The 20,667-nt window shown below is 42.7% G+C and overlaps 1 protein-coding gene across 2 annotated transcripts in view; it reads right to left on the bottom strand.

Moving 5' to 3' along the window:
• LOC309705469 (nuclear GTPase SLIP-GC-like) overlaps positions 1-20,667 on the bottom strand; it is a 154,780-nt gene that overhangs the window by 92,631 nt on the left and 41,482 nt on the right. The window lies entirely within an intron of this gene.

Raw genomic sequence — 20,667 nt, 5'->3', positions numbered from 1 at the left:
AACCCAAATCTGCCAACGTTCATCACCGCTGATGCGTCAGATTATGGTCTTGGAGCTGTTCTGACCCAGATGAACTCAAACAATGAGCAACGGGTTGTTGCTTTTGGTTCCCGCACCCTGTCCCCAGCCGAGAGGAATTATTCAACAATTGAAAAAGAAGCCCTCGCCTGCGTATGGGCCATCGAAAGATAGAGGAAGTACATATGGGGACGCAGATTTACTCTGAGAACTGATCACCAGGCCCTCACCACCCTGTTAAGTACTAAGGGGATGAACAGAGCTGGCATGAGGATAGCACGTTGGTCAGCCAGACTGATGTGTTTCCAGTATGACTTAGAGTACCGTCCAGAAAGCCAAAATGTTATCGCTGACTGTATGTCCCGTGTTCCCCTGCATACCACAAACACAAGTGAAGACTCTGAACAGGACTTAATCACAGAGATTGCTGAAATTTCTCCTCAGCTAACAACGCTTCCACTGGCTGACTTCAAAGCAGAATGTGAAGACTGTCCTGAATTAACAAAACTAAGACAGATCGTTCTTTCGGGCTGGCTGAAAGTATGCAAATCCTTACTAGATGACGTCAAACCCTACTTCCTGGTCCAACATGAACTGGCAGCAGAGTCACCGCTGATATTTAGAGGAACACGGCTGATCGTTCCCAAATCGCAGGGTGAAAAAGTAGTGCATCTAGCCCATGAAGGACATCAAGGCATGGTCCGAACCAAACAACGCCTGAGAGATCTATATTAATGGCCAAACATGGATGAGCTGGTCCACTAAATATTGTCCACATGCACAACCTGCCAATCATGTGACAAGACAGCAGCTGTTTCGCCTGCACCGTTACAACCCATCAAATTCCCAGAGGGTCCGTTTCAACATGTTGCTGTCGACATTGTTGGTCCGTTTGAACAAGGAACCTATGACTGCAGGTTTGCCATCACACTAGTCGACTATTTCAGTAAGTGGCCTGAAGTCGCATTCACACCAAATGCCTCAACTGCGACAGTGGTTGCATTCCTGACTTCTATTTTTGCTTGTGAAGGAAATCTTTATGAAATTACAACTGATAATGGTCCACAGTTCACATCAGCTGCCTTTGCTAAGTTTCTCGCTGAAAGGGGCATAAAACACATCAGGACAAGCGTCTATCATCCTCAAGCAAATGGATGTGTGGAGCGCTTTAATAGAGTCCTGAAGGACTCCATACAGACAGCACAAGCTACTCAGCAACCATGGAAAACTGTGATTACAGAACCGCTTCAAAATAATCGAGCTACTCCCCATGCTACAACCGGTGAGTCCCCTTTCCAGCTCCTCAGAGGAAGAGCCATGCGGACTAAACTCAATATCCTGCCACCACCGAAGGATGCTGGGCAATATGACCACATCAGATCCAAAGTAACATTGACACAGAAAAGAAGTGCACTTTACACAGACAGAAAGAGAGGTGCTAAACCTACTATAGTGACTATGGGTGCTTCAGTGAGAGTACGGAAGCCATTCCATGTGGGAAAAGGAGAGCCACAATACACCAACCCGCTGGAGGTACAGCAGCAGACGGGTGAGAGTTCTTTCATCCTCAGCGATGGGAGAAGATGGAATGCAGCACGTCTCTCACTCGTCCCAGAGAACTCAAAACACACGCAAAGAGCTGATACAGAGGCGGAAAACATCAGCTCAGCACAGACTGCTACACGTCCCACCCTGCAGAGGGACAGACAACCACCAAGATGGACAAAAGACTTGATTATGAAAAAGGTCAGAGGTAAAAAAGAAAGGAGAAATATGCAGATGTGAGAAATGACTGTGAATGAAAAGTGCATTTGAGTTTCATTACCTATCTTTAATTCCAGCTGTGACTTCTAATGAGCTGAGAAGAAGGCACATGTTTGTTCCTTTTGATTCAGCGTTGATCCGGGGCACGTTTACTTTGCCATTACAGTTCTTTTATCAGGATATATATAAAACTGTTCTGAAGTTACTAATTGCCTCAAAAGTAAAAGGCTGTTGAATGTTTCATGTTGTGCTGCAAGGGAGAGAGTATTATTTGAGAAAAGGGGGAGATGTTGTGTTTACAAGGTTCTATAATAAAGGAAGAAAATTAGTACTTTGATGTTACCCTGTAAGACCAGGGGTGCCACTAATGAGCCTGGGCAAGAGAGAGGAGAGAAGAAGAAAGTAGAGAGAGAGGTAAAAGGATGGAGTGCCGCTGTAAAACCTGAAATAAAGTGTTGAACCCAGACGTCGTCTCCGCTACCTGATTACAAACTCAACAATGTATTTTGTTAGCGTCTCTTCTGAAGCCTGATTTTTCCACTTTAAAGACTTTTAAGACTTAATGTTGCAGCAGTTATCCTCTTGAATACGGTCCGGTTTTGCTAACATAGTTGATAACATGTAACTATGGTCCTGTTTGTCAATATCCACTGTTACGGCAGTGTCATCCAGATGTATGTCATTTTAAATCAAGATGGCAGTACTGGCGGCAGATGTCATCCTGTGGTTGGATTTTGCAAGTGTCTGACCAAAATTACCGTTGCCTGACACTTTGCTTGACAAACCTGGAGATTCACTTACCTCTGTGCCAGTACTTACCAAAATATTGTGTCTTGCACCTCTCCCAGTTGACCTCACATGAATACATGGAAAACTGAAAATAGTTGGAACTCATGTGCTCCTCGGGCGACAGTTTCCATATAGAAGCATAACAAAAGAATGAGGAACTTTTTATTTAATGTTGTTTTTTATAACACAACACATTTTGTATAGTTATAGATTTTATTAACCTTTGAGTCCATGGTGAAGGCATTTTCTTCAAAATGAGCACTGTTAAGACGAGATGGTCCAGGTTTCCAGTTCATCCTTTTTTATGTTTGCCAGGGACTGATTCAGTCTTGCTGCATCACCTACAGGAAAACTGAATAAAAAAAAACAGAACATGCAACTATGACAATTATTTTACTGGCTACTGTAAGAAAATGCAATAGTTGTTTTAAAAAGATTTTTTTTTAAAAAATCTTGAAAAAAGGAACATACAGCCACAGAATTTTTATACAAATACACTGCTGAACAGACTTGAATCTTCAGATTATGTTAAATAAATATGTGATTATGAGTTTGGTAAAACCAACATAAAAACATGACAATGTTACTTTATATCATGGAATATTTGTAGGGGATCAGTATGTTAACAGCACTGGAGAGGAGATGTGTGATGTATTGAATGCACCATATATTACAGATTCAGAGAATAGACATTTCTTACATATTAGCAACTTTCATACATAGTGAAAATAAAATATAAAGATGGGGTCACATAATTTAACAGATTATTAACTCACTAAATCAAAATCTTCCATAAAGGAAACAAAAAAAGCAGCCTTTTTCTTTTTAACTAAAGTCAAAGATTTAACCAACAGGTTTAAGTCGTTTTTCCAGTAAGCTAGTGTTGGTTTAGTCTTAAAAAAGCGACATTTATGTATAAAATGCTTGCACAAGATTAATAACACATTAACACCATAATTAGCTTTCTTTTCTTTCAAAAACACTCCAAACATTATCATATTTAAGGTAAATGGGGTAATTTGAATCCCACTGGAATAAAGCCAGGTATGAAAATCCAACCAAAATATTTGTATAAAATTGCACAAAAAGAATAGATGGTCCAAATCCTCCTCTTCTGTTTCACAAAATACCCAATTACCCGTTTCTATTTTGAATCTCTCACTAAGGAGTCTATTTGTCGGGTAAATTTTATTCAAGATTTTAAATTGGACTTCTTTCCCTTTAGGAGGGATAGGGAAGGTGATATAATCAGTTCTTATTTTTTCAATTTCTTCCCTTTGGAAATCTTTTAATATGTAATTACGTCTAAGTAAATTTGGAGAATAAAGACTCCTTAATGAAGATCTAAGAAACTTATTGTTGCATTTAACATCACAAAATTGAATACCATCTATATATAATTGCCTTAACTTGGGGGAGATGTCAGAATATATTATATCATTTACAACTATGTTTTTAAGTGACAATGGAATGGATTTTATAACCCGATTAAATTTACTTTTAGAACATTGGATATTAATCCAATTCGAAGTACGCATCAAGCCGAGTGTCACTACCCGATCCGTACCGGAAACCCGATCGGTACCCCGCATGCGCGAAAGGTGTCTACTTCCGGTCGAAGCATTTTACGATAGTTACAGGTCAGAGTATCTGTTAAGATGTTAAGAATAACAAGTATCTCTTAAAATGTTTCGATAATGACACATTTAATATAATGTAGACAAAAACAAAAAAATAAAAAGATAGTGACAGATCGGGACTCCCGATCCTTACTGCGCATGTGCAAAGTCGGACCGTACAAATCGGGTCTACCCGGGGGGGTGCCAAGATGGCGGAGTGAGTAGACGCTCTCTACCGAGTTCTGCACAGAAAGTTCGTGAACAACGGTAAAACCTCAACTTTATGCTGCTAACACTAACAATTCACTAAATAAGAGAAGATACAGCAATCATAGGGCAAGAAGCAGCAGAATGCCGAATCAGAAAGGAGCGAAAAGGGGACTGGAAAGTTCCGAGTCTAAGATAGCGCCTGAGAATGCTAACGAGGAGAGTGCTACGCCCAGCAACGTGCTAATGGATAGCTTCCATAACTACGCAGCTACTACGGTGGCACTCACGTTAGCCGAAGAAGAAATGGATGAGTTCCCACCTCTCCCTGTTACACCTCTCAAATCGCCAGCTCCGAAGAAGGTGATGTACGAACGCAGCAACTCTGACCCAGTTGATGTAAATGAGATAATTTCTCGTCTGTCGGCACTAATAAACACCAGGTCTGATAACATTGAGAGCATGGTGAGAGAGAACTCGAACATGGTGAAAGAGAATACGCTCCAGATTGAGGGTCTCAAAAAGACGATTGATTTTGTGTGCGCGGAAATGAAAGATATGAAGGGGAAAGTTTGCGACTTGGAAAAAAAAGTAACTAAAGAGGAAGGTCGAGTGGACAACTGCCAACAGAGAATCTCTGAGTTGGAAAGATATTCCAGGAGGTGGAATCTCAGACTACATGGAGTCAGGGAGGCTGAGAAAGAAGACGTAAGGGGAAAGGTGACTGTGATATGCCAGTCTGTTCTGCCAGAACAAAATCATAGGCTGCCTGACGTCATCTACACCGACTCGGAGCCAAGCGACAAGGTAGCACCAGACCTAGAGGCATCATCGTGCAGTTCACCTCCCGAATCTACAGAGATGTTGTATGGAAAGCAGCCAAAACATCCTCCTACCTGCAGGACAATCATTTGAGGTTCGCTGAAGATCTGTCCAGGGAGGACAGAGAACGTCGTGACAAACTGTGGCCGATGATAGACAAAGCCCGTAAGGAGGGTAAGCCGGCTTATTTCGTGGGAGGCCGAGGATTCATCAGTGGATCAGAAGTTTTCCCTCCTTCATAGAGACGCTTATTCAGTCTCCGAAATGACATTTCTGTAAGCTTGTTCACATGGTGAACTTGATATTTTCACCCTCAGGTTAAAGTTTTATTTTGTGTTGAAGAGTGTGTTTATCTATAAAAAGCTATATTTAAACCATAGCAGATAGTTAAATACTGTATTTTTATAAGCTTAGTCACTCAGGGTTTTTACTGTTCTACTACCTAAATTGTGCAGCACCCGGTCCCCTTATCCTATAGATCTATTCTTAGCTGTAGAAGTTTAGAACTTACTTTTTCTCTTTCTTTTTTCTAATAACTTTGTCTTTTTCATATGTTTCTCTTAATACCAGGGGTTTAAGACAAACATGTAAACGCAAAGCTTTGTTTTTATTTGCCAAACAATTTAAAACAGATTTTTGCTTTTTCCAAGAGAGTCATTCCACACCTGCTGATACAAATTTTTGGAAATCACAATGGGGTAATGAAGTCTGGTTGTCCCATGGCTCTGAGCGTTCTGCTGGAGTTGCCACGCTTAAAAATTATTTTTCTGGAGATGTGTTACACTCTGACTGTGACACCTTAGGACACTACCTCTGCTCACTAATCAGACACAATAACAGTACTTTCATTGCAGTAAATATATATGGTTACAATAATAAAACTGAAAATGATAAATTACTTGACTCCTTAGAAGAAAGAATTAATTTCTGGCTCTCCAAATACCCAAATTCAGTCCTCTTAATTGGTGGAGACTTTAACATTGCTTTAGACAATACGGTTGATAGGTGGCCTCCAGGGCAGCAGTCTTCATACAGTGCAAACTTAAAAAAATTTCATGGGAAAATTTAATCTTGTGGATATTTGGAGAGAAAAATTTCCAGATGATAGACTCTTTACTTGGAGCAATAAGACAGGATCCAGGCAATCACGTATCGACTTTTGGCTTGTTTCTGACTGTATTGATAAAGATAATATTACCGTTAATATACTTGCCACCCCCCTCACTGATCATAGAGCAATTCACATTAACGTCCAGCTGTTTACACTGGATACTATACCTCATAAATTCTCTTATTGGAAGTTAAATAATTATTTACTAAAAGATAAAATGGTTAACATGCAGATTAATAAATTAATTGTTTATTATTGGAACAAAGCTAACAGAGAGAAGTCCTTTTGTACCAATTGGGAACTTTTTAAATTTGAAGCATGCAAATTCTTGAGAAGATACGGGAGTCAAATTGCTAAATTAAGGAAAGCTGAAGAACAAGAAGTAATAAGCAGAATTGCCTCTTATTACCAGAAGTCCCCAGAAGAAATCTCAGAGGAAGATAAATTAACTTTACTAGAACTTCAAAATAAATTGGACGGTTTATATCGACGCAAGGCTGAGGGTGCTTTCATAAGATCCAGGAAGAGGTGGCTGGAGGAGGGCGAACAAAATTCTGCTTACTTTTTCAGACTTGAAAAATACAGATCAAAAACAAACTCTATTCATCAACTAAATATTAATGGCATTGTCTCTGACAATCCTAGAGAAATTTCACATTTCTGTGCCGAATTCTATACTAAACTATACAACTCAAAATATAATGAGGCTGTCTCAACAGGATTTTTCAATAATATTAAAAACCTAAAATCTATTGTTGTGGAAGATAGAAGTTATTGTGACAGCCCCTCTGACTGTGGAGGAAGTTTGTAATTCCATTTCTGCACTTAAGGCCAATAAATCTCCCGGCACAGATGGTTTGACTGCAGAGTTTTATAAATCATTTTCTAATCTCCTGGCTCCATTTTTACTGCAGGTTTTTACAGAAAGTATAGAGAATAACACCCTCCCCCCTTCCCCCCTTCTCTTACTCAAGTTCTCATAACACTTATTCCAAAACCAAACAAAGACTTACTCTTTATTGATAATTGGAGACCCATCTCCCTGCTTAATAATGACTATAAGGTTATGGCTTTAATACTTGCTAACAGAATTAAAGAGGTCTTGGAAACAATTATTGATGAGACACAATCAGGCTTTATGAGAAACAGACACATTTCTAATAACATTAGACTGGTTTTGGATTTACTTGATTACTCTGATTTGGTATCTGACAATAGCTTCATTCTCTTCCTGGATTTTTATAAGGCTTTTGATACAATTGAACATCAATTTATTTTCCACTCTTTGGAAAAATTTGGCTTTGGCAAGTTTTTCTGTAAAGCTGTCAAAACCTTATACACAAATGGCAATAGTTCTATTAAAATGATTAACGGCTCCACCCCGAGATTTGACCTGAAACGTGGTATTCGCCAAGGATGTCCTATTTCACCATATTTATTTTTACTTTGTACACAAATTCTTGCAACTAATATTTCAAACAGTGTTGTACAAGGAATCACCATAGCTGATAAGGAGCTCGTCATCAGCCAGTTAGCCGATGACACCACACTCTTCTTGAAGAATGCAAACCAAATCCCTCCAGCTCTTACTGTGATTAGTGATTTCTCTGAGGCCTCTGGTTTATGCCTAAATCTAAAAAAGTGTGAGTTACTAGCAATTAAAGACTGCCCTGCAAATACTATCTGTAATATCTCTGTTAAACAAGAAGTCACATACTTGGGACTGTTAATATCCAAAGACCAAAAATCAAGATGCTCTTCAAACTTCACTCCAATTATACAGAAAACCCTAAAAAAGTTCAACTAGTGGCTGCAAAGGGACTTGTCTTTGAAAGGTAGAGTGTTAATTACTAAAGCAGAAGGGATATCCCGATTAACATATGCTGCTCTCTCCTTACATCTGGATAAGAAAATTAGTAAAGATATTGACCGTATGCTCTTTAATTTTATATGGAAAAACCGTATTAGAAAAACGGTTGTGATGAATAAGTACGAATCAGGTGGGCTTAACGTCTTAGACTTTTCTACTTTAAATAACACTTTCAAAATTAATTGGGCTAAACATTTTCTTAAAAACCCTACCTCTATCTGGAACTTTATACCACATTATATTTTCTCTCGTTTTGGTGGCTTTAATTTTGTTTTAAATTGTAATTACAATGTTGAGAAACTCCCTGTAAAGCTTTCATCCTTCCATAAGCAGGTCCTCTTAGCGTGGACCCTCATTTATAAACACAACTTCTCACCTCACAAACACCTTATCTGGAACAACAGAGATATTTTATATAAAAATAAATCACTTTTCCTGGAAACTTGGGTCCAAAATGGGATCCTATTGGTGGCTCAGCTGGTTAATAAAGAGGGACAACTACTTACATACGATGACTTTATTGCACTATATAATTTTCCAATCAGTGTTCAGGAATTCTCAATGGTGCTTGGTGCCATACCCTCAGGGACTTTAATGTCATATAAAAACACTGACAGCTCAATCTCTACCTCAGTCACTCTCCCTGATCCAGCTGAGTCACCAATAGGAAAAATCTGCTTTTCACAGGAACTTGGTAACAGCAATAAGAGAATACGTAGTTTATTCCAAGAAGATATCGTCTCTCTCCCATATATAATATCTTATTGGAACCGATTTGTTCCAGATATCAAGTGGAAGACAGTCTGGATGGTCCCCCATAAATATTTGATTGTAAATAAGGTGAAAGAAGTCTCATTTAAAATTCTACATAAATGTTATCCAGCCAGTCACTACATGGTAAAATTTAAAAGGGACATTAATACTAATTGTACTTTCTGTGGGGATCATCCAGAAACTGTGACACATCTTTTTTGGTACTGTTCTTTTACACAGACATTCTGGAAGGAATTTAGCAGGTTTGTTATTGTCCATATTTTAAGGGAGTTTTCTTTACGATGGGAAAATGTTTTATTCTGTTTCTTTAATTTCCCCAAGAAGTATGATAAATGTTTTTTCATGATAAATTTGTTAATACTTTTAGCTAAATTTTTTTATCCATAAATGTAAGTTTACTAACAAAACACCATATTTCTGTCATTATTTTAAGGATGTGGAAATGTACATACAATCAATATCAGACTCCACCAACAAAAAGGCTCTCAAAACAATATATGTATGTGAATTTTTGCGTGTATTCTTATAATTGTTACCTTTTTCTTTTACCCTTGGCTTTTTGTGTTAATGTTCTGTTGTTTTGTATACTTCATCTGTTCGTATGTTGTATAGCCTACTCATTGTTTGTTAAATAAAGTTTAAAAAAAAAATCGGGTCTACCCGATCCGTACCGCGCATGTGCAGGGGTTTTCTTTTTCTTCTGTTCGTTTAATGGCAGTGTACTCCCCAGTGTACGAGGATACCGCCACCTGCTGACTGAGCAAATGAACCCTATTGTAAACTGAATTAGCGTCATTACAAACGTGTGTTAAATTTGATTTAGTGATAATCGAGTGTGTTTATGCTTGTCTGTGTGGAGAGGATTGTTGGAAAAGTGATGATAATGTCCGCTATCACTGTCAATTGCCAGTAAACACTTCATCTGGCTGCTGAATCTTCACGTGACATAGTATAAAGTCTGTATTATTAACTCTGTCATTAGGCACCATTCTTCACCACGGCCTCTCTGTGTGAGGATCTAAACGTATTCTACGGTAGATTCGACACAGCGAACACCATGAGACCGGACAGTGTGCGCACCGCGGATGACGTCAGTGCGCACACTGTGTCTGAGGAGGATGTGCGGAAGTGCTTCAGGAAGGTGAACGCACGCAAAGCTACTGGTCCGGACGGGATTCCCGGCCGCGTCCTCAAGTCATGCGCGGCTCAGCTGGCTGGAGTGTTCACACACATCTTCAACCTTTCCCTCTCTCTGTCTGTAGTCCCAGCCTGCTTCAAAATGGCCACCATCGTCCCTGCACCCAAATCCTCCACCATCTCCTCATTGAACGACTGGCGACCTGTAGCCCTGACCCCCATCGTGAGCAAATGCTTCGAGAAGCTGGTCAGGGACTTCATCCGCTCTGCACTACCCGACTCACTGGACCCTCTACAGTTCGCATACCGCCACAACAGGTCCACTGATGATGCCATAGCCCTGACACTACATACTGCCCTGTCACACCTGGAGAAGAGAGACACGTATGTGAGAATGCTGTTTGTAGATTACAGCTCAGCATTCAATACCATCGTTCCCTCGAAGCTGGACAGGAAACTGCAGGATCTAGGACTGAGCAGCTCCCTCTGCAGCTGGATCCTTAGCTTCCTGTCTGACAGACGCCAAGTGGTCAGACTGGGCAGCATCACCTCATCCCCCATCACACTGAACACTGGTGCTCCACAGGGGTGTGTACTGAGCCCTCTCCTATACTCACTCTACACCTACTACTGCACAGCCACTAACAACTCCAACATCATTGTGAAGTTTGCGGACGACACTACAGTGGTGGGTCTTATCACCAATGGTGATGAGACGGCTTACAGGGAGGAGGTCAGCGCCCTGACCCACTGGTGTCAAGACAACCATCTCACCCTCAACGTCGCAAAGACAAAGGAGTTGATAGTGGACTTCCGGAGGTGCAGAGAAGTACACACCCCCATCACCATCAATGGCGCTGCTGTGGAGAGAGTGAGCAGCTTCCGGTTCCTTGGTGTACATCTGGCTGAGGATCTTACGTGGTCAGTACACACAAACAAAACAGTGAAGAAGGCGCAGCAGCGCCTCTTCTTTCTCAGGAGACTGAAAAGATTCGGCATGAGCCCCCGCATCCTCAGGACCTTCTATCACTGTGCCATTGAGAGCATCCTCACTGGATGCATCACCACCTGGTATGGCAACAGCACCGCCTACAACTGCAAAGCTCTCCAGCGAGTAGTGCGGTGCTCTGAACGGATAATTGGAGGTGAGCTTCCCTCCCTCCAAGACATCTACAGGAAGCGCTGCCTGAGGAAAGCGGGGAGGATCATCAAGGACTCCAGTCACCCCAGCCATAAACTGTTCAGACTGCTTCCCTCAGGAAGGAGGTTCTGCAGCATCCGATCCCGAACCAGCAGACTGAGAGACAGCTTCTTCCATCAGGCCATCAGACTGCTGAACACGTCATAGACACCTCACCTTCACTACTGGAACTTCAACATTATGCACTACATACTGTACAGTAATGCCACTGTTTTGCACATGTCTCAACTCTGTATATTTTTATATATTTTATTATTGTTTACTCTATTTAATTTGTAAAATATGTGTACACACACACACACACACACACACACACACACGTAGGAAAATATTTAGTATACACATCCAGAAATGCATATACTATTATATATTGTAAATATATTTATTAGTTTCAGATGTAGCCATTCTTGTATTTTGCTTGTTTACACTATTGTATTTGCACAACTCTGTTGCTTGTGAAGCTGTACCAGCTGTACCAATGTACCTGCACATGTGATGTGACAATAAAAGTGATTTGATTTGATTCTTATTTTACGGCGCTGTTGTTCAATCGGGGAACGCTCTCTGTTGAGGAGAAAAGCAAAAATTTGTTGCGGATACGGATTATCCATTGTTTAAATGTCCCGGTAGTCGAAAAGGAGGCAGAGCTGTTGAGAAATGCTAGAGGTTAACTGGGCGCTAACCGTATCATTCAAATATCTTGAATGTCGCAATGTTGGCAAAGAGAGGAAGTGACGTAAGATTTGCGCATGCGGGGTACCGATCGGGTTTCCGGTACGGATCGGGTAGTGACCGAGAACGCGAAAAAGTCCCGGATGTGTTCTCGCTCCGCCCGTTTTATCGAGCATGCATCGGTGGTGACTTGTGTGGACACTGTCACTACCCGATCCGTACCGGAAACCCGATCGGTACCCCGCATGCGCGAAAGGTGTCTACTTCCGGTCGAAGCATTTTACGATAGTTACAGGTCAGAGTATCTGTTAAGATGTTAAGAATAACAAGTATCTCTTAAAATGTTTCCGATAATGAAACATTTAATATAATGTAGACAAAAATAAAAAAATTAAAAGATAGTGACGGATCGGGACTCCCGATCCTTACTGCGCATGTGCAAAGTCAGACCGTACAAATCGGGTCTACCCGATCCGTACCGCGCATGTGCAGGGGTTTTCTTCTTCTTCTGTTCGTTTAATGGCAGTGTACTCCCCAGTGTACGAGGATACCGCCACCTGCTGACTGAGCGAATGAACCCTATTGTAAACTGAATTAGCGTCATTACAAACGTGTGTTAAATTTGATTTAGTGATAATCGAGTGTGTTTATGCTTGTCTGTGTGGAGAGGATTGTTGGAAAAGTGATGATAATGTCCGCTATCACTGTCAATTGCCAGTAAACACTTCATCTGGCTGCTGAATCTTCACGTGACATAGTATAAAGTCTGTATTATTAACTCTGTCATTAGGCACCATTCTTCACCACGGCCTCTCTGTGTGAGGATCTAAACGTATTCTACGGTAGATTCGACACAGCGAACACCATGAGACCGGACAGTGTGCGCACCGCGGATGACGTCAGTGCGCACACTGTGTCTGAGGAGGATGTGCGGAAGTGCTTCAGGAAGGTGAACGCACGCAAAGCTACTGGTCCGGACGGGATTCCCGGCCGCGTCCTCAAGTCATGCGCGGCTCAGCTGGCTGGAGTGTTCACACACATCTTCAACCTTTCCCTCTCTCTGTCTGTAGTCCCAGCCTGCTTCAAAATGGCCACCATCGTCCCTGCACCCAAATCCTCCACCATCTCCTCATTGAACGACTGGCGACCTGTAGCCCTGACCCCCATCGTGAGCAAATGCTTCGAGAAGCTGGTCAGGGACTTCATCCGCTCTGCACTACCCGACTCACTGGACCCTCTACAGTTCGCATACCGCCACAACAGGTCCACTGATGATGCCATAGCCCTGACACTACATACTGCCCTGTCACACCTGGAGAAGAGAGACACGTATGTGAGAATGCTGTTTGTAGATTACAGCTCAGCATTCAATACCATCGTTCCCTCGAAGCTGGACAGGAAACTGCAGGATCTAGGACTGAGCAGCTCCCTCTGCAGCTGGATCCTTAGCTTCCTGTCTGACAGACGCCAAGTGGTCAGACTGGGCAGCATCACCTCATCCCCCATCACACTGAACACTGGTGCTCCACAGGGGTGTGTACTGAGCCCTCTCCTATACTCACTCTACACCTACTACTGCACAGCCACTAACAACTCCAACATCATTGTGAAGTTTGCGGACGACACTACAGTGGTGGGTCTTATCACCAATGGTGATGAGACGGCTTACAGGGAGGAGGTCAGCGCCCTGACCCACTGGTGTCAAGACAACCATCTCACCCTCAACGTCGCAAAGACAAAGGAGTTGATAGTGGACTTCCGGAGGTGCAGAGAAGTACACACCCCCATCACCATCAATGGCGCTGCTGTGGAGAGAGTGAGCAGCTTCCGGTTCCTTGGTGTACATCTGGCTGAGGATCTTACGTGGTCAGTACACACAAACAAAACAGTGAAGAAGGCGCAGCAGCGCCTCTTCTTTCTCAGGAGACTGAAAAGATTCGGCATGAGCCCCCGCATCCTCAGGACCTTCTATCACTGTGCCATTGAGAGCATCCTCACTGGATGCATCACCACCTGGTATGGCAACAGCACCGCCTACAACTGCAAAGCTCTCCAGCGAGTAGTGCGGTGCTCTGAACGGATAATTGGAGGTGAGCTTCCCTCCCTCCAAGACATCTACAGGAAGCGCTGCCTGAGGAAAGCGGGGAGGATCATCAAGGACTCCAGTCACCCCAGCCATAAACTGTTCAGACTGCTTCCCTCAGGAAGGAGGTTCTGCAGCATCCGATCCCGAACCAGCAGACTGAGAGACAGCTTCTTCCATCAGGCCATCAGACTGCTGAACACGTCATAGACACCTCACCTTCACTACTGGAACTTCAACATTATGCACTACATACTGTACAGTAATGCCACTGTTTTGCACATGTCTCAACTCTGTATATTTTTATATATTTTATTATTGTTTACTCTATTTAATTTGTAAAATATGTGTACACACACACACACACACACACACACACACACACACGTAGGAAAATATTTAGTATACACATCCAGAAATGCATATACTATTATATATTGTAAATATATTTATTAGTTTCAGATGTAGCCATTCTTGTATTTTGCTTGTTTACACTATTGTATTTGCACAACTCTGTTGCTTGTGAAGCTGTACCAGCTGTACCAATGTACCTGCACATGTGATGTGACAATAAAAGTGATTTGATTTGATTTGATTCTTATTTTACGGCGCTGTTGTTCAATCGGGGAACGCTCTCTGTTGAGGAGAAAAGCAAAAATTTGTTGCGGATACGGATTATCCATTGTTTAAATGTCCCGGTAGTCGAAAAGGAGGCAGAGCTGTTGAGAAATGCTAGAGGTTAACTGGGCGCTAACCGTATCATTCAAATATCTTGAATGTCGCAATGTTGGCAAAGAGAGGAAGTGACGTAAGATTTGCGCATGCGGGGTACCGATCGGGTTTCCGGTACGGATCGGGTAGTGACCGAGAACGCGAAAAAGTCCCGGATGTGTTCTCGCTCCGCCCGTTTTATCGAGCATGCATCGGTGGTGACTTGTGTGGACACTGTCACTACCCGATCCGTACCGGAAACCCGATCGGTACCCCGCATGCGCGAAAGGTGTCTACTTCCGGTCGAAGCATTTTACGATAGTTACAGGTCAGAGTATCTGTTAAGATGTTAAGAATAACAAGTATCTCTTAAAATGTTTCCGATAATGAAACATTTAATATAATGTAGACAAAAATAAAAAAATTAAAAGATAGTGACGGATCGGGACTCCCGATCCTTACTGCGCATGTGCAAAGTCAGACCGTACAAATCGGGTCTACCCGATCCGTACCGCGCATGTGCAGGGGTTTTCTTCTTCTTCTGTTCGTTTAATGGCAGTGTACTCCCCAGTGTACGAGGATACCGCCACCTGCTGACTGAGCGAATGAACCCTATTGTAAACTGAATTAGCGTCATTACAAACGTGTGTTAAATTTGATTTAGTGATAATCGAGTGTGTTTATGCTTGTCTGTGTGGAGAGGATTGTTGGAAAAGTGATGATAATGTCCGCTATCACTGTCAATTGCCAGTAAACACTTCATCTGGCTGCTGAATCTTCACGTGACATAGTATAAAGTCTGTATTATTAACTCTGTCATTAGGCACCATTCTTCACCACGGCCTCTCTGTGTGAGGATCTAAACGTATTCTACGGTAGATTCGACACAGCGAACACCATGAGACCGGACAGTGTGCGCACCGCGGATGACGTCAGTGCGCACACTGTGTCTGAGGAGGATGTGCGGAAGTGCTTCAGGAAGGTGAACGCACGCAAAGCTACTGGTCCGGACGGGATTCCCGGCCGCGTCCTCAAGTCATGCGCGGCTCAGCTGGCTGGAGTGTTCACACACATCTTCAACCTTTCCCTCTCTCTGTCTGTAGTCCCAGCCTGCTTCAAAATGGCCACCATCGTCCCTGCACCCAAATCCTCCACCATCTCCTCATTGAACGACTGGCGACCTGTAGCCCTGACCCCCATCGTGAGCAAATGCTTCGAGAAGCTGGTCAGGGACTTCATCCGCTCTGCACTACCCGACTCACTGGACCCTCTACAGTTCGCATACCGCCACAACAGGTCCACTGATGATGCCATAGCCCTGACACTACATACTGCCCTGTCACACCTGGAGAAGAGAGACACGTATGTGAGAATGCTGTTTGTAGATTACAGCTCAGCATTCAATACCATCGTTCCCTCGAAGCTGGACAGGAAACTGCAGGATCTAGGACTGAGCAGCTCCCTCTGCAGCTGGATCCTTAGCTTCCTGTCTGACAGACGCCAAGTGGTCAGACTGGGCAGCATCACCTCATCCCCCATCACACTGAACACTGGTGCTCCACAGGGGTGTGTACTGAGCCCTCTCCTATACTCACTCTACACCTACTACTGCACAGCCACTAACAACTCCAACATCATTGTGAAGTTTGCGGACGACACTACAGTGGTGGGTCTTATCACCAATGGTGATGAGACGGCTTACAGGGAGGAGGTCAGCGCCCTGACCCACTGGTGTCAAGACAACCATCTCACCCTCAACGTCGCAAAGACAAAGGAGTTGATAGTGGACTTCCGGAGGTGCAGAGAAGTACACACCCCCATCACCATCAATGGCGCTGCTGTGGAGAGAGTGAGCAGCTTCCGGTTCCTTGGTGTACATCTGGCTGAGGATCTTACGTGGTCAGTACACACAAACAAAACAGTGAAGAAGGCGCAGCAGCGCCTCTTCTTTCTCAGGAGACTGAAAAGATTCGGCATGAGCCCCCGCATCCTCAGGACCTTCTATCACTGTGCCATTGAGAGCATCCTCACTGGATGCATCACCACCTGGTATGGCAACAGCACCGCCTACAACTGCAAAGCTCTCCAGCGAGTAGTGCGGTGCTCTGAACGGATAATTGGAGGTGAGCTTCCCTCCCTCCAAGACATCTACAGGAAGCGCTGCCTGAGGAAAGCGGGGAGGATCATCAAGGACTCCAGTCACCCCAGCCATAAACTGTTCAGACTGCTTCCCTCAGGAAGGAGGTTCTGCAGCATCCGATCCCGAACCAGCAGACTGAGAGACAGCTTCTTCCATCAGGCCATCAGACTGCTGAACACGTCATAGACACCTCACCTTCACTACTGGAACTTCAACATTATGCACTACATACTGTACAGTAATGCCACTGTTTTGCACATGTCTCAACTCTGTATATTTTTATATATTTTATTATTGTTTACTCTATTTAATTTGTAAAATATGTGTACACACACACACACACACACACACGTAGGAAAATATTTAGTATACACATCCAGAAATGCATATACTATTATATATTGTAAATATATTTATTAGTTTCAGATGTAGCCATTCTTGTATTTTGCTTGTTTACACTATTGTATTTGCACAACTCTGTTGCTTGTGAAGCTGTACCAGCTGTACCAATGTACCTGCACATGTGATGTGACAATAAAAGTGATTTGATTTGATTTGATTCTTATTTTACGGCGCTGTTGTTCAATCGGGGAACGCTTTCTGTTGAGGAGAAAAGCAAAAATTTGTTGCGGATACGGATTATTCATTGTTTAAATGTCCTGGTAGTCGAAAAGGAGGCAGAGCTGCTGAGAAATGCTAGGAGCTAACTGGGCGCTAACCGTATCATTCAAATATATTGAATGTCGCAATGTTGGCAAAGAGAGGAAGTGACGTAAGATTTGCGCATGCGGGGTACCGATCGGGTTTCCGGTACGGATCGGGTAGTGACAGACTTGGCACAGCTAAATATCCCAGAATGCATTTCGTCCAAAACTCAAAAACTTTTAAATATTACTCTTTATGGGTCACAAAATCAACTTTTAAGTTATTTTCAAGCGAGAATGTAGCTGTGTAAACTTCAAATATCTGCTCGATTTATCAAGATATCATATATTTCCAAACGTGCTCCGACGTTTTCGGAGATGTCTGTGACCCGCCAGCTCCATAGCAGACAGCGAGGTCGAGGATTATTAGAGCCGGTGTTCCAGATCTACTGGCGTTTAGATCAACTGGCGTTGGTCGAACAGATGTGTGGCAGACTTGCGTTTCAGGAGCTGCTACCGACAAACCAGCAAAAAAACGCCAAATGTGTCATCTGTGACACTTGTGAGGTTGTCTCAAACACACTCCGTCAGTCTTGATGCTGTTGAACAACAAAATGTTTAAAAATGTGGCGAGTTTACCTGGTGATATCCTCATGCGCGACGCGATCGCGAAAACAGCAAACAAGTAACACCACGCCGTTGTTGTTCACAGGACAGCAAGAGTAAACGATCGTGAGACTCTTGTCGTCGTTATCGTTCCCCTCGCACGGTTTATTTCTCCGAATTCAGCGTTTTTGCTTCACAACTACAGCGAGCAGTTTACTTTGTGCACTAACATGGAGTCGAGTCAACCAGCGCCACCTCTGGCCAAGTGCCACAGCCTACAGCCAGATCAGCCTGTGACACACATCTGCACCACGTTTGAATTCGTGTCATGCACATTTGTACCTTTCAATTGTCTCTGTTTGTGCGTCATGCAAACAAACCTTTGAAATGAATGAAATGATATCATGTATTTATTATCAGCCTACATTTGTACAAAATGCCAAATGACATACACATAAGAATCACCATCCTGATATCAATACTTTTGCCCATACGAAAAATGTCGTGAACACACTAATATTTCACCAGTGTTGTAACATCACATGTCGTTAGCGTAGTCTGTCTGTGTCTTTTCTCTGCAAACAAACATGTTAGAGTTGGTTGTTATATACAGTCTGCATAAGTGTGGTCAATCTAATAAACATTTATAAGGAGATGACAGTTACTGTGAATGTACAGCAGGTGATTAGTAATAAACAGTCAGACAATGACTCTGACAATCTCATTCAATCTTGCAGACTGAATGCACCTTCTGTGGAAAGTGGTACCACACGGTGTGTGTGGACTTCCCTTGTGCAGAAGGCGACTACAAATGTTGTGGGTGCTAAATAAACAGAAAAAAGTGATCCCTGTTGTCTTTGCTTACTGATTGTTTTTAGTGTTGACAATCCACATTGCTGGGATTGCATCTTTCAACATGTTTGTGGGTAGATTTAGATGTACCAGGGGTTAGTGCAGCCACTCAGCCTCTACTCACTGTGATCATAGCAGCAGGTGCAGATGTGTCACAAGTTAATCTAGTAGTGGGCTATGGTCATGTGTTAGTGGTGGGAACAGTCATATCCACTCACTCTCACTGGCTCTGTTTATTACTAATCACTGTGTAACTGCTGTGAATTCACAGTAACTGCCGTCTCCTTACAAATGTTCATTAGATTAACCACACTTATACAGACTGTATATAACTCCAGCCATGTTGATGGATTGCCTATATTGGCTGGAAATATTCATTTTCAGGGAAAAGACACAGACAGACGATGCTTACAGGATGTGATGTTACAACACTAATGAAATATTGATGTGTCATATTTGTCCAAGGCGTATTTCATTGTTATGGAAAAAGAGAATATCAAAATCATGATGACCAATTGGAGTGGTGATTTCTATGACTTTGTGTATATAATTTGGCATTTTGTACAAATGTAGGCTGATAATAAATACATGATATCATTTCATTCATTTCAAAGGTTTATTTGCATGACGCACAAACAGACACAATTGAAAGGTACAAATGTGCATGAAACGAATTCAAACGTGCTGCAGATGTGTGTCACAGGTTGATCTGGCTGTAGGCTGTGGCACTTGGCCAGAGGTGGCGCTGGTTGACTCGACTCCATGTTAGTGCACAAAGTAAACAGCACGCTGTAGTTGTGAAGCAAAAACGCTGAATTCGGAGAAATAAACCGTGCGAGGGGGACGATTACGACGACAAGAGTCTCCCGATCGTTTACTCTTGCTGTCCTGTGAACAACATCGGCGTGGTGTTACTTGTTTGCTGTTTTCGCGATCGCGTCGCGCGTGAGGATATCACCAGGTAAACTCGCCACATTTTTATACATTTTGTTGTTCAACAGCATCAAGACTGACGGAGTGTGTTTGAGACAACCTCACAAGTGTCACAGATGACACATTTGGCGTTTTTTTTGCTGGTTTGTCGGTAGCAGCTCCTGAAACGCAAGACTGCAACACATCTGTTCGACCAACGCCAGTTGATCTAAACGCCAGTTGATCTGGAACACCGGCGAGAACAGCGGACTCCCGACACATCGTTTTCAACCCCCCTGCGGTATTTTCGCTACTCAGGTTAAACAAACCCCAAACCCCAGTAGCTGTCTATTGTATTGAGTGTCCACTAAAATAAAAATAAAAGCGTTCTAACATCTCACCTGCTTGTTTTTATTAAGGTATGTACACGTACACTATTTTTATTAATAGAGATTTCACTACTGAGGTTAAACATGATATATAAGTCACTTAGATCACTTCTAAATGTTAATGTTTGGTTTATTTGAGTGTTTTATTTTTTCCTGAGTAAACCGGTTTGGCTGTGATTAAAGTTAAGCTTCATAACATATTACTCACAGTTAAATTAAGAGGGGACGGCAGTAAAAACTCCAGACCTGTGACATCATCAAGTACGCTGGCATTCCAATTGTACAAATCGCGAGTCCGTACTCACATTCTCTTTTTTCCCAAAAGCATAGCAGCAGCAGACTTTGT

Source organism: Aulonocara stuartgranti, assembly GCF_965226115.1.
Source record: "Aulonocara stuartgranti genome assembly, chromosome: 4".
Taxonomy (NCBI): domain Eukaryota; kingdom Metazoa; phylum Chordata; class Actinopteri; order Cichliformes; family Cichlidae; genus Aulonocara; species Aulonocara stuartgranti.
Note: the sequence above shows the minus strand (reverse complement) of the source record. Positions and strands in the feature narration are given on the sequence as shown.